The sequence below is a fragment of the Eleginops maclovinus genome, chromosome 23 (genome assembly GCF_036324505.1).
Source record: "Eleginops maclovinus isolate JMC-PN-2008 ecotype Puerto Natales chromosome 23, JC_Emac_rtc_rv5, whole genome shotgun sequence".
Classification (NCBI taxonomy): domain Eukaryota; kingdom Metazoa; phylum Chordata; class Actinopteri; order Perciformes; family Eleginopidae; genus Eleginops; species Eleginops maclovinus.
Window position 1 is genome coordinate 3,016,649 of NC_086371.1, and position 15,974 is coordinate 3,032,622.

General features: G+C 42.0%; 1 long non-coding RNA gene across 1 annotated transcript; it reads left to right on the forward strand.

Annotated features, from left to right (window-relative positions):
- Positions 1 to 2,768: 2,768 nt before the first annotated feature.
- On the forward strand, positions 2,769 to 5,188 carry LOC134860070 (uncharacterized). The gene is made up of 3 exons (XR_010165192.1): positions 2,769 to 2,909; positions 4,271 to 4,367; positions 5,000 to 5,188. It is a non-coding gene; the product is annotated as an uncharacterized LOC134860070 (long non-coding RNA).
- The last annotated feature ends 10,786 nt before the right edge of the window (positions 5,189 to 15,974 follow it).

Here is a 15,974-nt window from a genome sequence, read left to right on the forward strand (position 1 = left end):
TGGCTCTCTATAACTTCAGCATACTTTCAGCTACAGAAACCATTCAATATCACAATATTCAGCTCGATCGGGAATCGCTGGGAAACTTTCAACTTTTTCAAAATATTTTCAACTTTTTCTACTTTTTAAACTCTACTTTTCCCATTCAACTCAATGGGAGGAACCTTCAACTCCTCTTTCACCTACACCTTGCGCTAAATGCTACTCCTTCCACATACTTTCAGTTAGAGACTTCATTCCAACTTTAAAACGGTCACAAGACCTTCAGCTATTAATTATTACACCTGTGTTTGAGATCTCTTAAACCTTCTGAGATATATCACTTTGTGTGGAGCTCGGTAAAGAGGCCTTCTTCAGATCCTAACATCAGTGTGTATTGCGTAGCTCGTTGACTCCTGGGACACAATGTTACGCTTACATTGTGGGAAAACCTCTCTTGGGTTGGAAAATAAAAACAATTTAAGTAAAGAACTTAAAAGTAATGTCTTTTGAGGGCACCAAGCAACCACAACTTTTCACATGTCTCCAATAAGTCCCATTGTAAATGTTGCCTCATCTTTCATCAAAGCACCAGCCGCACACCTTTATATAAACTGCCAAATGAGCCGCTTTATTGATCCGAAAATACACAAAAAGCACAGTGTCCGCTCATCAGGCATTCTGAGATGCTCTGAGTGTTGAAATGTTACCGACAGCTGCTACTGTTTTCAAACAATAGTTAAAAATGTACAAGGTTTATTTCTCATTCATATCGATGGACACACACACACACACACACACACACACACACACACACACACACACACACACACACACACACACACACACACACACACACACACACACACACACACACACACACACACACACACACGTGTTTTGATTAGCTGCTCAAACGCAGACTGTCTCAGCGTATTGTCTCCTGTCTGATGGAGACATACTGACTTCAACATGTTCCACATATTGAGAACATTATTGGTGACGTATGGTTTTAGTTCAAAAGCATGCAGTTAAAATCTGCTGCTGCTTTTCCTAATAGTTTTTACTTTCTCTTCTCTTCTTAAAACACATTCATTCACTACTACTTACATTTAATATCTAAAGCCCTTCGGCTTCTTTCAGCTACAGAAACCATTCAGCTATTAAAGGATTCAGCTATTTCAGGACATTGAAGCTATACATGGCTGTTTATACAGCTACAGTCACCATTCAGCAATTTCAATATTCAGCTTTTTCTGCATTTTCCACAAAGTTCAGCGACAAATATACAGCAGCGTAACGCATTCACTCGCATTTTAATCAGGAAATGCATTTTCTAGTTTTGCATGCATTTCTATAATATAGTATACAGTAGACGTAACGGTGCCAGTAAGACTCAGAGACGCAGAGACTCAGACACGGACCTGAACGCGGAGACCCGCACAAATATACTCAGAGCCAGAGGGCGAGTCACGGACTCAGTGAAGGACTTGGACACGGAGACTCAGACACGGACTTGGTAACGGAGACTCCGCCAGGATTTGGACATTGAGAACTGGACATGGAGACTCGGTCATGGACTCAGACACAGAGAGTCGGACACGCACTCGGACCAGTCAGCGAGTCGGGACACGGACTCACAAAGAGACCCGGAACCGTAGACTCAGAAACGGTCACTGAGACACGGACATGGAGACTTGGACTGCGAGTCGGACACGTAGAGACACAGACACAGAGACCCGGACACGGACTCAGACCAGAGATCCGGAAACAGAGACCCGGACACAGAGACCCGGACTCAAAGACACAAACACGGAGACCCGGACAATGCCTCCAGCAACGAGACAAGTGCACGGACTCGTGAACAGAGACACGGACTCGGACTCTGATAGGCAATGGAGACCTCGGACATGGAGACGCGGACAGGAAGACTCGGTATCGGACCAGGTTCAATTCCGTGTCCGAGTCCATATCCGAGTCCATGTCCGAGACCCCCGTGTCTCCATGTCCATGTCTGAGTCTGTTTACTCTAGAGTTTGTTTTAAAGCTAAAAAACTTCTTAAAGTTCTGTAAACTTTTTAAAGTTTGAACTAGATTTGGAATGAATCCAACAAGTTGAATTTAAAGACTGGAAAACTATATTTAGACAGAGAAATGAAATGAAAAGAGAAGCACGTAAAACAGACATTATATTAGAGTCTATAGTAAACAACACATGTTAGAAATAAGAAATATAGAAACACTTTGACTACAAATATGCAAAACTAGACATAAGAAACATAAAAAAACAGACTACAATAAAAACAACAATAATCAGAATTAAGTAAAATATGAACAATAAATGTGAGAAACAAGAAACATTTAAACATGAATAGAAAACAACAAATGTGAAACAAAATTCAAATAAAATAAACAGCAGAAATGGAAAAATAACAACAAATTATAATGAAATTAATTCATTAATTAAATAAACAGACCCAGACACGGGGACTCGGACACGGAGACTCGGTGATGGACCCGGACATGGCCTCGGACGCAGAGACTCAGACACGGACCTGAACTCATTTTACTTAAGTTATTCTAGAGTTTGTTTTAAAGCTAAAAAACGTCTTAGAGTTCTGTAAACTCTTTAAAGTTTGCCCTAGATTAGGAATAAATCCAACAAGTTGAATTTAAAGAAACGGAGCAGCTGATTGAGCCCACCTTAAATACCTGCGCGGTGGGTGTGTCTGTCCGATTCTCAGGTATTTAAGGGGGGCTCAATCAGTTGCTCCGGTTGGTCATCTGAAGGCGTGTCTTTCCCCGGAAACGGAAGTGGAAATGTTTGAAGGGTGCAGTGCGGCGTGGCGGGAGCGGAGGATCGTTATTGAATTACCGACTGAATACTTTGAGAAAGCTGTGTGTTTTTGAAAGCAACTTTACGTGGAATGGTGAGTTTGAAAACATATACATCTATCTTTAGATATCTTTCCGGTAAAAGTGATTAGCTTAAAGACCGGTCTGGTATCAACACGTTAGCTTAATGCTAAAGCTGCAGGTGTTTTAGCTAACGTTACTTAACCGTTTCAATCACTACTTTGGAGAGTAAATGTGAGTTTAGGCCTGTGATACTTGAATAGTATTTTCATAGTTCAGCTATTGGGCTATATTTGTAATTTGCCTGCTGTGTGCCAGTGAGCGATGTTATTGTTCGTTTTATTCGGCATGTTTGTTAGATCGTTGATTGGTCGTTAATTTATAAATGGATCTGAATCTGCAACCTGTTTACCTCAGATTCTGTCTACTTAAGTGCACGTAAATTTATGCACTTTCATAACTGCATCATATCGGATACCTGGGCTGGGTACCAAACGTTAGGCAACTCCTGAATTTTGATCACATGTTCTGTGATTTAAAAAAAATAAAATGCTATGTGGCATATAACTGACTGTCTGTCTTATTGTTATCCTGCAGAGTTAATTTGGTTGGATGATGTTGTTCATTGTCAGGACGTCTCGGTGCCTTTAAAGTAGGCTGTGTGTCTGCGTCAGTTAAGCTGCAACATGTGCGAGGCGCTGCAAACGGCTTTTAATTCTCGGTAACGCAGGAGTACTCTAACGCGTTACCTTTATTAATAGGTAACGTAACTGATTACTTTTAATTGATAGTAACGTTGTAACCTAATTAACTACTTTCCAAAGTAACTATACCCAACACTGGCCACCACATAGCTGGTTTTTGAACTGATGTAGCAGCTTTAGCCCAATGCTAAAGCTGCTACATCAGTTCAAAAACCAGCCGGTTGGAATTTAACCCTATTATTTCCGATTCGCTACACGTGCTAATTAGCATGCTAACATAGCACGCTATGTTAGCATGCTAACATAGCGTGCTATGTTAGCATGCTAACATTAGTATTAGCACCTAGGCTAATCATCCCACATTGAGTCAGGTAAGAGCAGCTACAAGGTTTATTTGATAATGTGTGTGTTCACAAATCTGAGCAAAACCTTTGGTAGCAGGAGTGGACAGAGAAGAGACTCTATTTTGACTGTTTTGCCGGAGATTAATATTTTTATGGACAGTTTTATGGATGTGTGACGCTGCATCCAACGCAGATATCGTCACTGGGACGGCTCCGCGAGCTGCCAGTGATACCATTAAGTTGTTGCTCGGTCAGCTGGTGATATTCTATAATGTGAAGCAGATGTGTCTGGGGGGTGTACTTTAAGGAGCCAATGTGGACTGTCCAGGAAATGCACATTTTGATCGTTTCGTTCACGTTTCTCTTTTGTTATATTTGTCTCCATAGGAACAGATGCTGCTCATTCAGTGGGAGTGTTTGAGGCTGTGGTAACGATACCGATGTCAGGACGCTCACAGCGAGGACTACACAACGACAAAATGAGGTGACTGTGTGGATGCCTCTTCAAAACCTTGAAAGCTTAAATGAACCATTTAGACCAGTTATTTGTGCCAGACTTATTCATTTATATCCTTCTTAATGTCGTTCTCAAAGTTAATCTACATTAAGAACGATGTACAACTGAGCCTCTGACAAAAATGTGTATTTAAATGATTTATTAAAGTTTGCAAGGTGTGAACAGGCATCCACACGGTCACCTACTTTGTCCTTTTCTACTTCTCACTGTGCGTGTCACCATATCGGCCTCTCACCCACAACCTCACACACACTATTCAATGAGCATCAGTGGTCCTTTGGAGGTAGCTACACCAAAAGATGAGTTTGAACGAGAGGCATAGCGATCAAAATGTTGGCTTATAATGTGCGCAGCAGTAATCCAGAGATAACTTGGTACGCACACTTGTGACCGCTGTTCATCTGCTACCAGTTCTCTAAAATAATATACATCTCAAAATAGAAATTAAAATATATGTATTTTATTGTTTATTTCTGCTTTTTGATTTTGAATGATGTGCCTTGCCTTTCTTTTTATGCTGATTAATAAAGTTCTTATCTTACTCCATCATTTTCTGCCTGTTTGCCATGATGACTTCCCACCGGTCTGCGCTGAGGCAGGGAGGTTCATGTTGTTATTGTCTTCTGGTTGTCGAGGTTACCTTGCAATGTTTGTCAATAACAACATTGGAATATTTCAATGCTTTGTTGCATGTTCTCCCTTAATACAATATGGTTGAAATGATGTGTAAAGTCAATAACAATGATCCAATGACTTGTATTAAAGACGTTATTTATTTTAACACCTGATCTGAAGTCGTGATGCATTTTTCTGTAAGTGTGTTTGGACTGCAGGCTGGTCCCGTTCTGCTGGAGAGAGCCAGAATAACAGCAGCAACACAGACAGGACGTCAGACAGACGGAGAGACAGACATATTTTATTAAAGAGGAACTCCTTCATAACCCATGATCAGTTCTTCACAGTCTACAGATGAGTCAATGGTTAGTAAAGTGGCCCCTCATTGAGAAGCTACAGCATTAAATGCTTTTCATGCATTTGTTTTAATATACTGTATTAAAGAGCTGTGATGCAGACAGAACTTTATCTGATGATCATTTTGTACTTAGTTACATTTCCAATTCATTTAGTGTTTTAACCACATAGTATTTGTACTTCTAAAGTAAAGGATCCAGGGTCTTCTTCCAGCTCTTAGTGTTTTGAAAGATCTTAACTTCAGTATTTCTAGTTAATCATACTTTATACCTATATACTTTAAAGTGATGGACTTTTTTCCAAATAAATACTCAGGTTTTTACGTACAGTAAAAGCAGGATACTTAAAGACTGTTCTAATGGGGCCGAGGCGGGAGTGCATTGAATGTGAACTTTAGGTTTACGATTAAATAAACTCCAGTCTTGTTTTTCTCAGATGTTAAAAAGCGAGCTTTAAGTGTTTCGCTTTAAATGGTCTTACTTTTTGACATTTTCAACGTAATTTCCTGAAAATATTCTCAAAGGGACATTTTCATGTTTTTTGTTGCTCTTTTATTTGACTTTACACATTTTAGGATATTTTCCTGCATTCTACTGCTGTTTCAGATTGTTCTTATTCAACCCCTTTTATACGCTGATTTCTTCTATTTATTTCATAGAAGTAGAAACAGTGCTCCCTCTAAGAAAGACCTGCTGGTTAATAAACAAATGAGTAATTTAGAGGAAGAAGAAGACATACTTTATTAATCCCTTACAGGGAAATTGCTTTTCTCTACTCTGTTGTGTTGACACACATTAAACACACAGAGGAAATACATGCACACACAAGAGGCAGGTACCCGGCTGCAAGGGAGCAGATAGAGGTTAGGTGCCTTGCTCAAGGGCACCTCGGCAGTGGCCTAGGAGGAGAACTGGCACCTCTCCAGCTACCAGCTCACTCCATATTTTTTTTGGTCCGATCAGGACGTGAACCGGCCAAGTCCCTACTGACTGAGCCACTGCCGCCCCATACAAACAAGCAAGTAAACTACAGTTAAAATCTGCTGCTGCTTTTCCTAATAGTTTTTACTTTCTCTTCTCTTCTTAAAACACATTCATTCACTACTACTTACATTTAATATCTAAGCCCTTCAGCTTCTTTCAGCTACAGAAACCATTCAGCTATTAAATGATTCAGCTATTTCAGGACATTGAAGCTATACATGGCTGTTTATACAGCTACAGTCACCATTCAGCAATTTAAATATTCAGCTTTTTCTGCATTTTCCACAAAGTTCAGCGACAAATATTCAGCAGCGGAACGCATTCACTCGCATTTTCATCAGGAAATGCATTTTCTGGTTTTGCATGCATTTCTTTAGTATAGTATACAGTAGATGTAACGGTGCAAGTACAACCAGTATAGATATGGAATAGAACAATATAAGAGTACAATCAAAAACAATACTGTAAATAATACTGTCATATATACACCGACCTAATTTCCCAGCTAAACACACACTTACAAACACAGCCTGCGACAACGGGCCACACACTGACTCCCATTCAGTCCTGATTAAATCACACTGCGCCCGGCCTTTTGTCTTTTGTTCTATGATTGTATTTCCTGCTGCAGGGGTCAGGCGGAGACAGAAAGAGCCGCGGTGTACATAAACAAACGGGACGCTCATCTATTGTCGCAGATTAAATGGCAAATGGTTTTTAGTTTAATAATTGCTGATGATGACAACAGCCAGTTGAGCTGAAATTATATTAAAGAGGAGAGTTTCCTGCAGGAGGTTAATGAGAGGCTTTTGTTCGTGATAACCCTCCATAATGTAAAATAACAGATGAAATACAACCTCCACAAAAACAACAATCCCCATGTCTCTGATCTGGGACTCTAGTCTACATAATAAAACTCTGCCTTTGCACCTCGAGCGGTGTGCTTGGAATAAGAATCACATTTATTCAGAGCTTCGGCCCTGCTGTCAGCTGATATTGGTCTAATAGTGGAATAATCCAGGAGTTCATAACATATAAAAGCCTATGAATCCCTGGACTCTGCAGCAGAACATTAGGCAGCGAACAGTAATTCTCCCTTCAACTTGAGTGCAGCCAGTTCCTCCATTAAAGGCCTGTGTGCTGTTTGTAATTACTACAGCAGTGAGGAGTGGTCACTGCTAATGCTCACTGTTAAATGTTAAAGAGGCTTTAAAAAGAAAGGAACATGCACTGTGTTCAGAGCTGTTTCTGAAAAGACCGTCTCATCAATAATGCAGCAGAAGCGGCTAATAGACCTCCAGCCAAAAGTTAACCTCTTATTGCTGAATCTATTAAAGTATTTTTGTATGCTTTTGGACTTATAACAGAGGAGGACAGAAAATGCAGGAGAGATTCACTGCGGCATTCATTAGATTTATCTTTTTCAACCACAATAGGAGTTGTTCAAAGGGCTTATAGTATATTATATTCATTTTCAGGTTCATGTTTGTATTTAGTGTTCAAAAAGGTCTTTATTTTTCTCAATAGTCAAATGTGTTTTTAAAAAAAAGGGTTCTAAATAAGACGACTAAACGTCATCACGCACAACATTAGCCTCCTTTAGCTTAGCGGTGGTGACGTGAAGTCATGTGACCGTGCTGTAGTTCCTTTATAGCCCAACATTAGCCTCCTTTAGCTTAGCGGTGGTGATGTGAAGTCATGTGACCGTGCTGTAGTTCCTTTATAGCCCAACATTAGCCTCCTTTAGCTTAGCGGTGGTGATTCGAAGTCATGTGACCGTGCTGTAGTTCCTTTATAGCCCAACATTAGCCTCCTTTAGCTTAGCGGTGGTGATTCGAAGTCATGTGACCGTGCTGTAGTTCCTTTATAGCCCAACATTAGCCGCCTTTAGCTTAGCGGTGGTGACGTGAAGTCATGTGACCGTGCTGTAGTTCCTTTACAGCCCAACATTAGCCACCTTTAGCTTAGCGGTGGTGAGGTGAAGTCATGTGACCGTGCTGTAGTTCCTTTACAGCCCAACATTAGCCACCTTTAGCTTAGCGGTGGTGACCTGAAGTCATGTGACCGTGCTGTAGTTCCTTTACAGCCCAACATTAGCCACCTTTAGCTTAGCGGTGGTGACCTGAAGTCATGTGGCCGTGCTGTAGTTCCTTTACAGCCCAACATTAGCCGCCTTTAGCTTAGCGGTGATGACCTGAAGTCATGTGACCGTGCTGTAGTTCCTTTACAGCCCAACATTAGCCACCTTTAGCTTAGCGGTGGTGACCTGAAGTCATGTGACCGTGCTGTAGTTCCTTTACAGCCCAACATTAGCCACCTTTAGCTTAGCGGTGGTGACCTGAAGTCATGTGACCGTGCTGTAGTTCCTTTATAGCCCAACATTAGCCACCTTTAGCTTAGCGGTGGTGACCTGAAGTCATGTGACCGTGCTGTAGATCCTTTACAGCCCAACATTAGCCACCTTTAGCTTAGCGGTGGTGACCTGAAGTCATGTGACCGTGCTGTAGTTCCTTTATAGCCCAACATTAGCTTTTTAGTTCGTTAAAAAGTTATTTCCTGCAAAGAATCCAATGGAGAAATCCAATTGAATATGACACCACGGAGATGATCATCCCCTAAACGGAACATTTGGTTTTGTTTCCAGAGAAGAGCAGGTTAATGTCTTCTCGATTACCCCGTCACTTCCTTTTGACCTAAACGTCAACAATACGACATTTAACTGACTAATAAGACATAAAACAAAAATAAGATTAAGTCTATTCCTTCAGTGCAGTTAATAAGCAGTGGACGGTTCGTCCTCGTCAGGTGGGTTGACGAGTCTAATTGGACCCGGCTGATTATCTGGAGAGGACGGAGACAGAGTGACTGTTAGGCGAACTGGCAGGTGGTAAAACAGCAATTATAAAACTAAACTTCTCAGAAACAAAGCGCATCTTATTTGTAACGAGTGATGTGATAAAAGAGGAAAATAATTGGATTTTTTCCCGTCGCCGTTCTCGCCCTCCAAGTCTTAAATGTTTGGGGAAAAGGATCTTTGAACAAAGTTTATTTCATTCTAACCTTTGATTAACGCTTCCCCCACTCGAGGCCATGCAGCAAAAGAAGCAAATTATTCTCAAGATCAAGCTTTTAACCATCTCATTATCTATGTGCCATCGCGCCTCTTTATTTATTCTCCTCCGCTGCTCCGACTCGAAATGATGTGTCCGTCCTCTGAAAGTGGATGTTGCTGTGTCTCTTTAAAGCTCTCTCTACAGTCTGTTTGTGTTTTTGTCTCCCTTCATTTTTGTTGTGGGGCCAATTAGAGGAATCTGCGACCTCGCTGACACTGACCGACCAAGCCGCCCTCCCTGTGTGTGTGTGTGTGTGTGTGTGTGTGTGTGTGTGTGTGTGTGTGTGTGTGTGTGTGTGTGTGTGTTTAAAATTTGGATCGAGATAACCAGGAGACTTTAAAAACTTTTAAATGAAGCCCCACAGAAACAACAGTAATACCGTTAATGGAATGGAAAGAGTTAAAGGTCATTTATAAAGTTCATCTTCGTTGTCTGGTTGAGTTTCTGAATTTGTGTCTCAAGAGTTTCGTTCTTTAGGATGTCTTTCTTTGTCAACAATTCAGCTTTATTTTATTTATTTCCTACATTTAGACTTTAATCCCAAAATGTCAAATTTATTATCAATATTTCAACTTTGTTCTAAATGTTTTCACTTTCTTTTGATACGTTTTCTCTGAATTTAATCTTTATTCTCAATATTTTAACATTATTTTTCCCCATTATGACTTTATTCTCAATATTATTCTCAATAGTTTGACTTTATCTAAAGGTTTTTATTCTTTCTTTTTCAGCTAGATTTGCGACATTAAGACTTTATTACCAATATTTTGACTTTATTCTGAGGTTTTTACTTAATTTAAACTATTTCTCCAAATGTCTAATTTGTTCTTTTCACATTTTGATAAATTGTGTAAAATAAGTTTGTTCTGTTGTTTTTTCAACATTTATGCAAATAAATCACGGAAGAACATTTGAGCTCTTATCGCTGTAGCTTCAAATCAAACACATTTCCAACATTTCAGCTTCATTTTCAGAAGGCAAAATAAACCAGATCTTACTCCTTTGTTTGTACCCCCCCCCCCGAAACTGGCCCTATACTCTAACCCTAAGTGTTATTTCAGCCACATTGTCAAAAAATGAATCCAAATGTAGACTTTCCAAACATCCTCCTGGAAAAACAATCAATTTCTGCTCCACCAAAGAAAAAACCCGACATTTTGAATGAAACGGGAGGATTTTGGCTGCTTTCACCTCGTGAACACCAAACATCCCAGAGAAAAAAAAGAATCCACTTTCTGGACGGCTTTTCAAATCGAAAGCTTTAAAGCTGGTTGTCTAGCAACTGGATGCCAAGCCCGGCATTACCGCCAATTATGTTGGGCAGGAGAGATTGGTGTTGTCCGAACGTCTCTTTTTCCCCAAAATAAATCAGCATACACTGAAAGTTCTAACAGCACTGTTGATTTCCCTGCCTGTCAGCAAACAGGAATTAAAATGATCCAAACATTGCAGCTAAACCGATGAAATCTCTTAAAAATCACAGTTGTTCCGATGGTGAGGCTTTTTGTGTTTGTGTGCCGCTCCATCGTCGTGTCTGTAAGAACTTAAACCAAAGGGTCGCTTTTTCTGCCGTTTGATTTATGCTATTACAGACACGACTCTGTCATATTATCATCCTTCATGCCGGGACGCGCTTGCTTTCTCATTTTCTCAAAACACGACCCAGAAGTTTTGTAGCAGCGAAAACCTGCAAACAATCCCAGAGCTAATGCATTTTTTTCCACAATTAGATTTCCTCCGACGTGTTTTGCAGTCCCACCTAGCTGCTGGGGGGACACTGATGAAAACTAATGCTGTAATTCTGCTCAGATATTGCCACCTGACTATTAGATTGTGCCCTTTCTCTTGTATGGAGGCCAATGTGCTTGTTGGTTAACCGAATTAGCTTTTGTGTGTTATTGCTTTACGTTTCCACCCAGAGGACAGTTTCAATAATCAGCCGAGGAGGAGGAAGGCGGGGGTGAGGAGGTGAAGGAGGAGGGTTTTTTATGGGGGGCGGGAGGCTGTCAGCAGTAAACCTGAATCAACATTTTCAGTTCAATATGTTTCTACCTTCCTCTTTTGTCCTCACACAGTTCACAGCGCTACAGAGGCCATAGTGGGGGCTAATGATGCATCTCTCTTCTGCGTAAATACAGTAAAGCGTGCTCAATGGTTTTAGGTATTCTTTAAAATGAAGGAATAAGAAAAGGTTAATGTACAGAAAGGCGGTAATTTATGAAAGATTATCACCCTTAAGGCTTCATTACATGATTCTAAATAAACCAACAGCTTGACTCACAACACAGATTGAAAATGATCGCATTGCTTCCTCTACGAGAAATATAGTTTGTTCCACTGCTTACCAACGTCTGGAACAAAGGCGACAGAATGAATCAAAGCATGACCCTATAGGCTACTTGTCCACCTCTTCTCGACCACATCTACGGGGCTCACTCTGGGTCTAGTGTTCAACATATTGTCGAGTTCGTCATACTTTAATATCGGGGTCGCTGACACGTTTCTGCAGCGCGTGGCATGTATCGCTGACGGAGCTGTTTTACTTTTCCGCAACACTGTTCAACACTCCGGTTAAATCCATTCTGCATCGTTCTTTCGCTAAAGATTTGGAAGACCTCCGCGTTCTTTTGTGACATGTCAATTCTACGCTTCCTATGTTTTGGTGCAGACTACGTTCACACCAGCGATGAACCGCTCCAGAGTTCACTAGCAAGCGATCCGAGACCACCTCTTCTAGGCGGACCAGAGTCCTGTGGTTTAGTTCACATCAGAAACACTCCAGGGTTCAATTGAACCGTACTAAACAAGGCTGGTATGAACACAAACTTAACTACACTTTTCCCATCTTACTTATATCATATTTGTGATGGAAACTTCTGGAGCAGTGGAGACGAAACTCAGAGAGACACGGTAGAGCTAGAACGTTGATGGCAAAACACTGAAGGTTTATTATGAAGGTAACTGACAAGACATTTGATGCAGCCATGAGTTGACAGAGCAGTTGCCCGACCAATTCTGAAGATCTGTTCTGCAATACGAGGTTTTAACCCATTCAGAGTGTATAATCAACATTCCTCATCAGCGACACTAGACAAATATGGACCCTGAATCTAACTAAAGCTGTCGTCCATGGAAAAGAATGTACGTCAGGAAACCTACGTTCCAGATAAGAAGGGCTTCTAGATGCTCAATTAACTATCTCATGGTAGCTTGTGTTCGGTCATAGGGCATCAACAATGCTGCCCCTCCTTAAGGGAGATTACACCCCAAGGCTGAAAGACCTATGCCTTGGAAACGCAGACAGAGGAAGGAGAACATGATGAGCTGTGTCAAAGTTTAAATACCTAAGCCAAAAGTTCCCTAACAATATTTACTAGTTAAAAAAACCTAAACCCGCTCATTCTCTTCCAAAATGTCTTAAATATGTAACCAGGTTGAAATATGTAGTTCCTGCAAAGTATAAATATTGTGTTTTATTTGGAAAGTTCATGGTTAAAACAGGAAGTCATGTTTGTGAGTATGGAAAATGCTGTCACTGATTGGTTCAGGGGGTCGGTTGGAAGTGGGCAGAAAGTGAAGGGATGGAGAGAGTGATGGTTGGATTGACAAAGTCGAGTGAATTAAAGTTACGTTTGTGGCAAATAAGTAAGTAGTTAGTGTCCCAGGATTGTCGGCTCGACGGTCTTCATGTGGATTCTCTTCTGCACACCGTCTGCAAGGAACTGGATACCTTTCCACTCAAAGTGTGTCACACAGTTACCCACGTGTGTACATTAGCTTGTTAGCAACTGAGTGTTAGCATTCATGAATAAAGTGAATGTCCTCTTAGCCATGTTGTAGCTAACTCAGTCTGCGCTATTGGCTTCAGTTTGGGGTTTTTCGGCACGAACACCCTGAGGATCTTTAGCAGTTTTGCTGCAAGTGGGTGACACAGTGAGGAGTTTTGGACAATACCAGAGAGCACGTGGTCGCTGGACACCTTCCCGCTGTCGTTGATCGCCATCTGAGACTGAGGGGTCGGTACAGGTCAGTTTGGAGTTGCAGATGTTCAGGTATCGCTTTGCTTTTATCATCGGAGTGAAGAGGACAAATAGTTTTGACTTTCAACGCTCTCAAGCATCACATCAGGCCTGCAACGTGAGGGGTTTTATTTCATGTTGTGTGTGTGTGTGTGTGTGTGTGTGTGTGTGTGTGTGTGTGTGTGTGTGTGTGTGTGTGTGTGTGTGTGTGTGTGTGTGTGTGTGTGTGTGTGTGTGTGTGTGTGTGTGTGTGTGTGTGTGTGTGTGTGTGTGTGTGTGTGTGTGTGTGTGTGTGTGTGTGTGTGTGTGTGTGTGTGTGTGTGTGTGTGTGTGTGTGCGTGTGTGTGTGTGAATGAGTGTGGGCCCACTGAGTTCAGTGTGAAATTGATACAAAGGTGATCTGAACTAGTTTGATATTATAATCATTTCCAGTTAAAGGGATTATTGATCTGACATTATTGAAGGCACATTCTGACTGTATGTTTCATGATGTTTGTTCTATACAGTAAATAATTGAGATCTGTATTCCTTAAACTGATTTCAGTGATTTTTGGTGATTTGTGTTAACAGAGGTATTTAAACTAATGTGTTTAAGTGACTAGTGAAGTTACATTATTTAAAGGTGCTTAAAGGGACTCAAGATAACAGAAAGGGTACATTGGTAACATAATCAGGATAACGAAAGAGAAATAAGACAACATTACCCTTTGAATTCTTTATTGAAAATTTGATTTATAGAGTAAATGAACTCAGGGCCCTTCCTTGATTAAACTAGGGATTAACTGGGCTACAAATATATATCAATGTTTTTCTTACAATTGCCCTGTTGCATGAAATGCACCAAAACCTTGATGAAAATTCCACTCATTTCTGACACATATTAGATAGCACAAGTGACTCTAGGTGTAAGAATCACTCAACAATTGCATTACACACAAGTACATTTCATGGTTACATAATCTATCTTAAAAGGTGTTAACTTTTAATCACCAGTTTGTACAATTTTCTCACCCCACATTTAAAATCCGACCTCCAGTGCGTCGCAGATCAATAACTGCTCATGTGTTTATGACAAGATGAAATCCCCGTCAGAGTCGTGAGTTTCTGAGGAGATAAAGAGACGCTGACCTTTACTCGGGAAAACCTCTCTGTGTTTCTGCGAGACATCGAAGTTGTTTTTCTGTTTCTGTCCAAGGCCTCTGCTCTCAGAGAGAGGAAAATAATTACTCTGGTCCCACTAAACGCCGCGGCTTTGTTGACCGTTTTAAAAGCTAATGCTTGCAGAAGGTCATGCCCCCCCCCCTCCCCCCCGTGCTTGTTAGTGCCAATAAAAAAGTGTAATAAATATAGAAGTTTTCTCACAGTTCAAAGTCTTATTGACAGACTCCATCCATCCATCCATCTTCTCCCGCTTTTCCGTCAGGGTCGCGGAGGTAACAGCTCCAGCAGAGAGCCCCAAACTTTCCTTTCCCTGGCCACATCAACCAGCTCTGACTGGAGGATTCCAAGGCGCTCCCAGGCCAGCGAGAGATATAGTCCCTCCACCTGGTCCTAGGTCTACCCCTCGGTCTCTTCCCAGCTGGACGTGCCTGGAACACCTCCCTAGGGAGGCGCCCAGGTGGCATCCTCACTAGGTGCCCGAACCACCTCAACTGGCTCCTTTCAACACGAAGGAGCAGCGGTCCTACTCCGAGTCCCTCCCGGATGACTGAACTTCTCACCTTATCCCTAAGGGAGATGCCAGCCACCCTGCGGAGAAGTCCCATTTCGGCCGCTTGTATCCGCGATCTCGTTCTTTCGGTCATGACCCATCCTTCATGACCATAGGTGAGGGTAGGAACGAAGATTGCCCGGTAGACAGAGAGCTTTGCCTTCTGGCTCAGCTCTCTTTTCGTCACAACGGTGCGGTAAAGTGACTGCAGTACCGCTCCCGCTGCTCCGATTCTCCGGCCCATCTCACGCTCCATTGTTCCCTCACTCGAGAACAAGACCCCGAGATACTTGAACTCCTTCACTTGGGGTAAGGCTTCATTCCCTACCTGGAGTGGACAGTCCATCGGTTTCCTGCTGAGAACCATGGCCTCAGATTTGGAGGTGCTGATCCTCATCCCAGCCGCTTCCCACTCAGCCACGAACCGATCCAGTGAGTGCTGAAGGTCACAGACCGATGAAGCCATTAGGACCACATCATCTGCAAAAAGCAGTGGTGCAATCCTTAGCCCACCGAACTGCAGACCCCCTCCCCCACGACTACGCCTCGAAATCCTGACCATGAATATCACAAACAGGATTGGTGACAAAGCGCAGCCCTGGCAGAGGCCAACCCTCACCGGAAATCGGTCCGACGTGCTGCCGAGGACCCGGACACAGCTCTCGCTTTGAGAGTACAGAGATTGGATGGCCCTGAGTAGACACCCCTCCCCCATACTCCCGCAGCACCTCTCACAGTATCTCCCTGGGAACCCGGTCATATGCCTTCTCCAAATC